We start from the raw sequence: 11,822 nt of genomic DNA, 5'->3' as shown, positions 1-11,822 counted from the left end.
TCGACCATTTCTTTACTAGCGTGTGAAATGAGTGCAATTGTGCAATAGCTTAAACATTCTTTGGCATTATCTTTCTTTGGGATTGGAATGAAAACTGATCTTTTCCAGTCCTTTGGCCACTGCTGAATTTTCCAGATTTGCTGGCATATTGAGTGCATCACTTTCACAGCATCATCTTTTAGGATTTGAAATAGCTCTACTAGAATTCCATCACCTCAACTGGCTTTGTTCCTGGTAATACTTTCTAAGGCCCACTTGACTTCACATTATATGATGCCTGACTTTGGCGGGTGACCACACCATCATGGTTATCTTGTTTGTGAAGATCTTTTTTATATAGTTCTTTTGTGTATTCTTACCACCTCTTCTTAATATCTTCTGCTTCTGTTAAGTCCTTTTCTGTCCTTTATTGTGCCCTTCTTTGCATGAAATGTTGCCTTGGTATCTCTCATTTTCTTGAAGAGATCACTAGTCTTTCAGTGACTTTCAGTATTGTTTTCCTCTATTTCTTTGCATTGATCCCTGAGGAAGGCTTTCTTATCTCTCCTTGCTATTTTTTGGAACTCTGCAGTCAATTGGGTATAGCTTTCCTCTTCTCCTTTGCCTTTAGCATCTCTTCTTTTTTCAGCTATTTATAAAGCCTGCTCAGACAACCATTTTGCCTTTTTGCATTTCTTTTTCTTGGGGATGGCCTTGATCCGTGGCTTCTGTAGAATGTCACAAACCTCCATCCATAGTCCTCTGGCACTTTCTCTATCAGATTTAATTCCGTGAATCTGTTTGTCACTTCCACTGTATTATCATAAGGGATTTGATTTAGGTCATATCTGAATGGTCTAGTGGCTTTCCTTACTTTCCTTAATTTGTGTCTGAATTTGGAAATAAGAGTTCATGGTCAGAGCCACGGTCAGCTCCTGTTTTTTGTTTGTTTGTTTGTTTTGCTGACTGTATAGAGCTTCTCCATTTTTGGCTGCGAAGGATATAATCAATCTTACTTTGGTATTGACTGTCTGGTGATGTCCATGTGAAGAATCTTCTCTTGTGTTGTTGGAAGACAGTGTTTGGTATGACAGTGTGTTCCCTTGGGAAAACTCTGTTAGCCTTTGTCCTGCTTCACTGTGTACTCAAAGGCCAAATTTGCCTGTTACTCCATGTATCTCTTGATTTCCTACTTTTGAATTCCAGTCCTCTATAATTAAATGGACCTCTTTTTTGAGTGTTAGTTCTAGAAAGTCTTGTAGGTCTTCATAGAACCATTCAATTTCAACTTCTTCAGCATTACTGGTCAGGGCATAGACTTGGATTACTGTGAAATTTTATGGTTTGCCTTGGAAATGAACAGGGATCATTGATATGTATTTATTGTTAGGTTTTCCATATATTAGCAACAAAATTCTCTTCCTTTTGTTTTCGTTTAGTCACTCAGTCATACCTGTCTCTTTTGAGACCTCATACACTGTAGACCACTAGGTTCTTCTGTCCATGAGATTTCCCAGGCAAGAACAGTGGTGTGGGTTGCCATTTCCTTCTCCACGGGATCTTCCTGACCTAGGGATTGAACCTATGTCTCCTTCAGTGGCAGGCGAGTTCTTTACCACTGACACCAGAGAAGATTTCTCTTCCATTCATTTTACTTATTTTAATAATCAGAGAAAAATCAATATTACCAAAGGTCAGGACCAAAAGTTAAGTGTCTATAGTAATAACAAGACAATAATTTCATTCAAGTTGAATCAGAATGATCACAGGAAACAGCCCTAGAACTTTGCATTCCTCTGAATATCATCTCTAATACAGGTTTAGAATTAGTACTGCTTTTCCTCAGCCCTTGATAGGTATTCCAGGCTTCACTGCTGGCTCAGATGCTAAAGAATCTGCCTGCGATGCAGGAGACCTGAGTTTGATCCCTGGGTTGGAAAGATCTCCTGGATAAAGGAATGGCTACCCACTCAGAATTCTATGGTCAGAGTAGCCTGGCAGGCTACAGTCTAAGGGGTCTCAAAAAGTCGGACATGACTGAGCGACTAACACTTTCAGTGAGAGGCATTCTGTTGATGGACATGAAGTCAGGGAAGCCAAGAACAATGATGTGCTCCTTTGTGAAAACTCTCTTCTGCTTTTTGTCAAGTCCTGTCAGTAATTTCAACACTAAACTATGAAAGGACTTTGAAATCCAGCATGATTAGATGAGAGTAAAGCACTGTCTCTTGGGATTGAAATCTAAGGAAACCATAGTATTGAAATACTAGATCTGAGACTATCTTTCTGAATGATTTTAGCCCTTGAAATCAGTGTTTGAGCCTATTTAGATAAACAGGACAGTTTTCGCTTCATGATCTTTCAGTTGCATTTTTATCATGAAAAGCAAAATCACTTCCTTGAAAGAGTCCACAGTACCTAAAAGATGCCACGTATAACATTGATTGGCAGCCATTGGAGAATGGTAGACAGCCAATAAATCATTCGGAACTGTGTGTCCTTCAGTGCAACTTTAAAAACATAGTCTTTCTCCGTTTATGGAGTGCATTTCAATATCAAATATATTTTTCTCTATTTAAATTTGTACATCAATCTGGATATTGGTATATGCAGTGAAACTAATTGATTTGGCAATGATCCCTTAAAGCATTAGCTATAAACTTAATGCAATTTACACTTACACGACAGATTTGGTTCCCAAACCAACCAAGTTCTTAGTTATCAAAGGCATGCTTCAGTCCTGATTTCTGTCCAGAGGAATTTATGAAATTGGATAAATAGAAATATATATATATATAATTCCTGGATTATGATATATCAGTCTTGTGGATTTGTAAGGAAGCATTCAAAAAACTGTAAAGCAAACAATTTAGGTTTTACAAGAGTTAAAAGGAAAGCACTGTGATTGGATACTGACCCTACTCCAAGGATGGGTTTGCCCCAGCTGCTGGAAGCAATATCATAGGAAAGCCTTCAGCTGCCTACTCCTTCAAGGATTGCCTCTGCTGTAAATTATCTGACCTGACATGGGTCCTTTCTGGAGCACATAGGATCTGAATACTGATGAAGACAGGGGTATAAAATAAAATCGTGAGCATTTTGACCCAACCTGGTAATATCCTGACGGGTCCTTCTAGCTCAAAAAATAAATAAATAAATAAATAAATAAAAATAAAAGGTTCACATTCTTCCTTTTCTTCTTCTGTGTATCTACAGATGGTGTTCCCATGGATGACACTTAATAAAACTTTCTAAGCCAGATTCTTTCTGTGTCTGTAACACACATTTGCTAAAGTTTTCAATGGATTATAAGTTGATTTATAATGTATTAATTTCAAGTGTACAGCAAAGATAATCAGTTATACATATATTAATATGTACAGTCACATTTTTATATTTTTTTCTTTTAATTGGAGGTTAATTACTTTACAATATTGCATTGATTTTGCCATAGATCAACACGAATCTGCCACAGGTATACACGTGTTCCCCATCCTGAACCCCCTTCCCTCCTCCCTCCCTGTACCATCCCTCTGGGTGGTCTCAGTGCACCAGCCCCAAGCATCCAGTATCATGCATTGAACCTGGACTGGCAATTCATTTCATATATGATATTATACATGTTTCAATTCCATTCTCCCAAATCATCCCACTAATACAGTATACTAATGCATATATATGGAATTTAGACAGATGGTAACGATAACCCCGTATGCGAGACAGCGAAAGAGACACATATATATAGAACAGTTTTTTAATAGATTCTTTTCCCACATAGGCCATTAGAGAATTGAGAAGAGTTCCCTGTGTTATACCATAGGTCCTTATTAGTTATCTCTTTGTATATAATAGTGTGTATGTCAATCCCAATCTTTCCCGATCCATATGTATACATATGTCAATCCCAACTTCCCAATTTATCCCTTGCTGCTTAACCCCTAATAACCATGTTTGTTTTCTACATTGGTAAATATATTTTTGTTTTTTAGATAAATTCATTTATAGCTGTTTTAAGATTCCACATGTAAATGATATCATGATACTTGTATTTCTCTGACTTGCTTCACTCAATGTAACAACCTCTAGATTCATCCCTGTTGTTACAAACAACATCCTGTCATTCTTTTCTATGGCTAACATTCCATTGTATACATGTACCTGGAAAGAACCATAATTTGAAAAGGTACATGTACCTCAGTGTTCATTGCAGCACTGTTTACAATAGCCAAGACATGGAAGCAAACAAAATGACCAGTGATAGAGAAATAAATAAAGAAGAGGTGGTACATATAACACACACATTAACAAATATATCTTGCATTGAGCTGCATAAGTTGCTTGTATATTTTTGAGATTAGTTGTTTGTCAGTTGCTTCATTTGCTATTATTTTCTCCCATTCCGAAGGCTGTCTTTTCACCTTGCTTATATTTTCCTTTGTTGTGCAGAAGCTTTTAATTTTAATTAGATCCCATTTGTTTATTTTTGCTTTTATTTCCAGAATTCTGGGAGGTGGATCATAGAGGATCCTGCTGTGATTTATGTCTGAGAGTGTTTTGCGTATGTTCTCCTCTAGGAGTTTTATAGTTTCTGGTCTTACATTTAGATCTTTAATCCATTTTGAGTTTATTTTTGTGTGCGGTGTTAGAAAGTGATCTAGTTTCATTCTTTTACAAGTGGTTGACCAGTTTTCCCAGCACCGCTTATTAAAGAGATTGTCTTTACTCCATTGTATATTCTTGCCTCCTTTGTCAAAGATAAGGTGTCCATATGTGTGTGGATTTATCTCTGGGCTTTCTATTTTGTTCCATTGATCTATATGTCTGTCTTTGTGCCAGGACCATACTGTTTTGATGACTGTGGCTTTGTAGTAGAGCCTGAAGTCAGGCAAGTTGATTCCTCCAGTTCCATTCTTATTTCTCAAGATTGCTTTGGCAATTCGAGGTTTTTTGTATTTCCATACAAATCTTGAAATTATTTGTTCTAGTTCTGTGAAAAATATGGCTGGTAGCTTGATAGGGATTGCATTGAATTTGTAAAGTGCTTTGGGTAGTATACTCATTTTCACTATATTGATTCTTCCGATCCATGAACATGGTATATTTCTCCATCTATTAGTGTCCTCTTTGATTTCTTTCATCAGTGTTTTATAGTTTTCTATAATAAGGTCTTTAGTTTCTTTGGGTAGACATATTCCTAAGTATTTTATTCTTTTCGTTGCAATGGTGAATGGAATTGTTTCCTTAATTTCTTTTTCTACTTTCTCATTATTGGTGTATAGGAATGCAAGGGATTTCTGTGTGTTGATTTTATATCCTGCAACTTTACTATATTCATTGATGAGCTCTAGTAATTTTCTGGTGGAGTCTTTGGGGTTTTCCATGTAGAGGATCATGTCATCTGCAAACAGTGAGAGTTTGACTTCTTCTTTTCCAATTTGGATTCCTTTTATTTCTTTTTCTGCTCTGATTGCTGTGGCCAAAACTTCCAGAACTATGTTGAATAGTAGCAGTGAAAGTGGACACCCTTGTCTTGTTCCTGACTTTAGGGGAAATGCTTTCAATTTTTCACCATTGAGGATAATGTTTGCTGTGGGTTTGTCATATATAGCTTTTATTATGTTGAGGTATGTTCCTTCTATTCCTGCTTTCTGGAGAGTTTGTATCATAAATGGATGTTGAATTTTGTCAAAGGCCTTCTCTGCATCTATTGAGATAATCATATGGTTTTTATTTTTCAATTCGTTAATGTGGTGAATTACATTGGTTGATTTGCGGATATTGAAGAATCCTTGCATCCCTGGGATAAAGCCCACTTGGTCATGGTGTATGATCTTTTTAATGTGTTGTTGGATTCTGTTTGCTAGAATTTTGTTGAGGATTTTTGCATCTATGTTCATCAGTGATATTGGCCTGTAGTTTTCTTTTTTTATGACATCTTTGTCAGGTTTTGGTATTAGGGTGATGGTGGCCTCATATAATGAGTTTGGAAGTTTACCTTCCTCTGCAATTTTCTGGAAGAGTTTGAGTAGGATAGGTGTTAGCTCTTCTCGATATTTTTGGTAGAATTCAGCTGTGAAGCCATCTGGACCTGGGCTTTTGTTTGCTGGAAGATTTCTGATTACAGTTTCAATTTCTGTGCTTGTGATGGGTTCGTTAAGATTTTCTATTTCTTCCTGGTTCAGTTTTGGAAAATTGTACTTTTCTAAGAATTTGTCCATTTCTTCCACGTTGTCCATTTTATTGGCATACGACTGCTGATAGTAGTCTCTTAAACGACCCAATCAAAAAATGGGCCAAAGAACTAAATAGACATTTCTCCAAAGAAGACATATGGATGGCTAACAAACACATGAAAAGATGCTCAACATCACTCATTATCAGAGAAATGCAAATCAAAACCACAATGAGGTACCACTTCACACCAGTCAGAATGGCTGCAATCCAAAAATCTGCAAGCAATAAATGCTGGAGAGGGTGTGGAGAAAAGGGAACCCTCCTACACTATTGGTGGGAATGCAAACTAGTACAGCCACTATGGAGAACAGTGTGGAGATTCCTTAAAAAATTGCAAATAGAGCTGCCTTATGATCCAGCAATCCCACTGCTGGGCATACACACCAAGGAAACCAGAATTGAAAGAGACACATGTACCCCAATGTTCATCGCAGCACTGTTTATAATAGCCAGGACATGGAAACAACCTAGATGTCCATCAGCAGATGAATGGATAAGAAAGCTGTGGTACATATACACAATGGAGTATTACTCAGCCGTTAAAAAGAATTCATTTGAATCAGTTCTGATGAGATGGATGAAACTGGAGCCGATTATACAGAGTGAAGTAAGCCAGAAAGAAAAACATCAATACAGTATACTAACACATATATATGGAATTTAGAAAGATGGCAATGATGACCCTGTATGCAAGACAGGAAAAAAGACACAGATGTGTATAATGGACTTTTGGACTCAGAGGGAGAGGGAGAGGGTGGGATGATTTGGGAGAATGGCATTGAAACATGTATACTATCATGTAAGAATTGAATCGCCAGTCTATGTCTGACGCAGGATACAGCATGCTTGGGGCTGGTGCATGGGGATGACCCACAGAGATGTTATGGGGAGGGAGGTGGGAAGGGGGTTCATGTTTGGGAACGCATGTAAGAATTAAAGATTTTAAAATTAAAAAAAGAAAAAAAATGAAAAAAATAAATAAATAAAAATTAAAACAAAGAAAGAAACAAACAAATATATCTTGTTTCCAGGAAATATTTCCCAAACGTATAAACATAACATATATAATTATTGATTTTTTAGATGAATATTTGAGGAGAGGGGAACAATGACGGAAGGTAAAAGGAAGTATAGGTATGCGCTTGCCAATTCACTTCAGTTGTGTTTTACTCTTTATGCCCCTATAGGATGTAGCTCACCAGGTTCCTCTGCCATGGAATTCTCCAGGCAAGAATACTGGAGTGGGTTGTCATGCCTTCCTCCAGGGGATCTTCCAGACACAAGGATTGAACCCAAGTCTCCTGTGGGTCCTGCACTGCAGGCGGATTCTTTACTGTTGAACCACCAGAGAAGCCCTAAAAGGAAGTATGCTGTTGAGTCAAGTCAGTCGTGGCCGACTCTGTGCAACCCCGTAGACAGCAGCCCATCAGGCTTCCCCATCCTTGGGATTGTCTAGGCAAGAACACTGGAGTGGGTTGCCATTTCTTTCTCCATTGTATGAAAGTGAAAAGTGAAAGGGAAGTCACTCAGTTGTGTCCAACTCTTCGTGACCCCCATGGACAGCAGCCCACCAGGCTGCTCTGTCCATGGGCCTTTCCAGGCAAGAGTACTGGAGTGGGGTGCCGCTGCCTTCTCCAAAAAGAAGGATGCTACTGCTACTGCTAAGTCACTTCAGTCGTATCCGACTCTGTGTGACCCCATAGACAGCAGCCCCCCAGGCTCCCCTGTCTCTGGGATTCTCCAGGCAAGAACACTGGAGTGGGTTGCCATTTCCTTCTCCAATGCATAAAAGTGAAAAGTGAAAGGGAAGTCACTCAGTCATATCTGACTCTTACCGACCCCATGGACTGCAGCCTAAGAGGCTCCTTCGTTCATAGGATTTTCCAGGCAAGAGTACTGGAGTGGGGTGCCATTGCCTTCTCCAAAAAGAAGTATGAGGTACTGCTAAATAATGTCTTCCCATATTATAGCAATGGAAACAGTGACAGACTTTATTTTCTTGGGATCCAAAATCACTACAGATGGTGAGTGCAACCATGAAACTAAAAGATGCTTACTCCCTGGAAGAAAAGCTATGCCAAATACAGACAGCATATTAAAAAGCAGAGACATCACTTTGTCAACAAAGATCTGTTTAGTCAAAACTATGGTTTTTCCAGTAGTCATGTATGGATATGAGAGTTGGGCCATAAATAAAGCTGAGCACTGAAGAATAGATGCTTTTGAATTGGGTTGTTGGAGAAGACTCTTAGGAGTTCCTTGGAAAGCAAGGATATCCAACCAGTCAATCCTAAAGGAAATCAGTCCTGAATATTCATTGGAAGGACTGATGCTGAAGCTGAAATTCCAATACTTTGGCCACCTGATGTGAAGAGCTGACTCATTTGAAAAGACTGTGATGCTGGGAAAGATTGAAGGCTGTAGGAGAAGGGGACGACAGAGGATGAGATGGCTAGATGGCATCGTGGAATCGATGGACATGAGTCTGATCAAGCTCCAGGAGTTGGTGATGGACAGGGAGGTAGTCCATGGTGTCAAAGAGTCAGACATGACTGAGCAACTGAACTGAACTGATGTTATAGCAAATATACAAATTACATATACACAACACTTCTTTCTTATACTCCAATATTTCAAAATATTGTATGTTTGTTTGTGTGTGTGTTTACTGAAATCATTGTGGATTTTACTGGATCTCATATATAAAGAGATTCTGAAGAGTATGTCTGGAATTGTTTGAATAGGAAAGGATTTGTGTGGACATAAGAAGGCTACTACATTGGATTTCATTAGTGTATTATTGTAACAGACATCTCCAAGATTTATAATATATATTTTACATTTGCTATCTTTTAAAATCTACTTATGTGAATTTAATAACTTTTTACTATCTTAGAAACAAAGACAGTTTATAATGATTTGTTGATATAGATTTATTGTCAGTAATCCATATTAACTCATCGTATATTTGTGAAGCCATTTAAACACTATAAAAACATATAATAAGCAGTTTGCTTTGTGAAATGGATCTGTTTAACTATTAAGACTATTTTTGGTTTGAAAGAAGATATGACAGAATCAGTTTTGCAAGCTGAAGTGGAGGTAACATTTGTCATTTTCCCCCCTCTCTCAAGCTCTTACTGGTCTTTAATTCACCTTAACACACTATATATTTTAAGTATATTTTGTAAATAACACACTATATATTTTAAGTATATTTTGCCTTCTGTTTATTGAAATGAAATCTAAGTTCTTTGGGTAGAAGTTTCCTTGTCAGTTAGTTTATTCTTGTTTATATATTAAGTATTTAAACATCATTTATTGAATGAATAACACTTATTTTAAAGAGAAGCCAACATTTTTATGTTAGTGAAGAAAATTCATGCCCACATTTGGCCCTGAATATGACATTGTTTGTGTGACTCTTCTACCAAAATAATTATTTAATGATAGAGAAAATCATTAAAAGTAACTTTGTATACAAAGAATATTTCCTTCATATGAATTTAAAAAAAATATAATAGTTCTGACTTTCGTATTAATTCAATGTGTGGCAAAATTTTATCACAATGCTGTACACTTGGAAACTGCTGATCTACTTGAGTGCTGGCATTAATTAATATACAGCAGGTATGTATGAGGGTGGAGATAATGAAGAGCTGTACTCTATATATCTCCTCTGCAATAGAATTTGTTATATTTCTAATTTTTAAGTTACTTATTTATTTTTATATTTGGCTGCACTGGGTCTTTGTGGCTGCGAATAGGGTTTGTCTAGTTGCAGCAAGCCAGGGCTACTCTCTAGTTGTGAAGCATGGGCTTCTCATTGCATGGCTTCTCTGTTGTGAATCACAGGCTCTAGAGCACTGACTCAACAGTTGTGTTGCATGGGCTTGGTTGCTCCAAAGCATGTGAAATCTTCCCGACCTGGGCTCAAACGTGTGTCCCCTATGTTGGCAGGCAGATTCTTTACTACTGGACCACAAGGGAAGTCCCATAATTTGCTATATTGATTTTCCACTCTTTGCTCCCCAAGTGAAACTTTGTAATGGCCATTTGGGAAACTCTGGCTATAAGGAAGAGACGTTAATATCCTCCACTGAGACAAGAGGTGACTTCATTTTGATTTCCCATTTAGAGTTTATAGTCTAATTAAAGAAAATGAACATATATCTAGAGATAATCATGGATAATAAACACATATAATCACCATTATCAGTGGATATTGCAGCAGCTGAAGCACAAAAGAAATAAAAAAATGATTATCAGCATTATGCAAATGTACATTCTCTTCAAGAATTCCAGTTACAGTGAAAGTATTAAAATAATTCAACACATTCAGAGCCCATATACTTTGTGATTATTTTAAAAAGCATTAAAAAAATTTTGGTGTGCAAAACATCTTTATAATGATCTTGTTTAAATGAAAGTATTTAAACTAATACGATATAAAATTACACTGTGGAACACAATTATTTTTCTCTTTAGAACACACATAATAAAATGTAATTATCTGTGTTTTTTTCATTAGCATGAGTGTTAGTGCTGTTACTTGATCCTGCATAATAAGGGTACTATTTTCCTTAAGGTAAATGTAGTATGGTAATCCTTTGTTAATTAAGAAAGTATAGTTACAGTCTAGGCAGAACGGATCTCAAGATCACACAGCAAGTGCAGTTAAATATTCCAATTATGTAGAGTTCTGGAGAGAATGTTATAAGTTATCATTATTGGTTCATACATGTAACTGATAACTCAAAAGTGAACTCTACAAACTCCTTTGCAAAAGTCTCTTGTCTCCAGAAGTCTTTCCTAAGAATAATCCATACAGATTCTCTGTACATAAGGGGAGGTGTTGTGTACAAGACTGGTGGGTGTTCTAGAAGCAGAATCTGAGCCCCTGTTTCTCAGTCGTCCCTGCTCTTTGTCTTTTTGTATAGGGCAACTGGGCTTCCCTGTTGCCTCATATGGTAAAGAATATGCCTGCAATGGAAAAGACCTGGGTTCGATCCCTAGTGTGGTCTACACTCTTCAAGATGAAAATTTGGGAGCAAGGTTTGATCCTCTGGGTGGTCTGGCCACTTCCTGAGAAAGTTTATATCAGGTGATGAATACAGATAACCTGGCAGGACCCACCTTAGAGACAAATTTTTGAACAATAAGTAAGAGAGCTGAGATTTTCATCTCTGCTTTTAATCACTTCTTTTATAATTGTATAGATTCTAACATTGAATGGAGTAGGAAGTTTTTTATGTTATCAAATACAAATGATAATCCACTGTACATCAAATGCATTATTATATACTTATACTTTTACAATCATAGCTTCATTAAAGCTTTCCAGTGTTATTTATTGATTAGTATGTCTTTACACTAATATCTTTCATAATATCAAACTTTGGATATCTTGAAAACATGGATTAATAAAAATATAAATTTCTGTTCCTAAACTTAGAATCTTAGAGAGTGACTCTCAAAAGTGGATTGTTGATAGTCTTGATGTGTATTGTTATTTAATTAATACATTTGATTGCTGTTAAGAATGTCAATCATTTTTTGCCTGCTTTAACACATAAAACATGTACTCATAAGGTGTACATTATTTCTTC

Source organism: Budorcas taxicolor, chromosome 20 (assembly GCF_023091745.1).
Source record: "Budorcas taxicolor isolate Tak-1 chromosome 20, Takin1.1, whole genome shotgun sequence".
Taxonomy (NCBI): Eukaryota; Metazoa; Chordata; class Mammalia; order Artiodactyla; family Bovidae; genus Budorcas; species Budorcas taxicolor.
Note: the sequence above shows the minus strand (reverse complement) of the source record.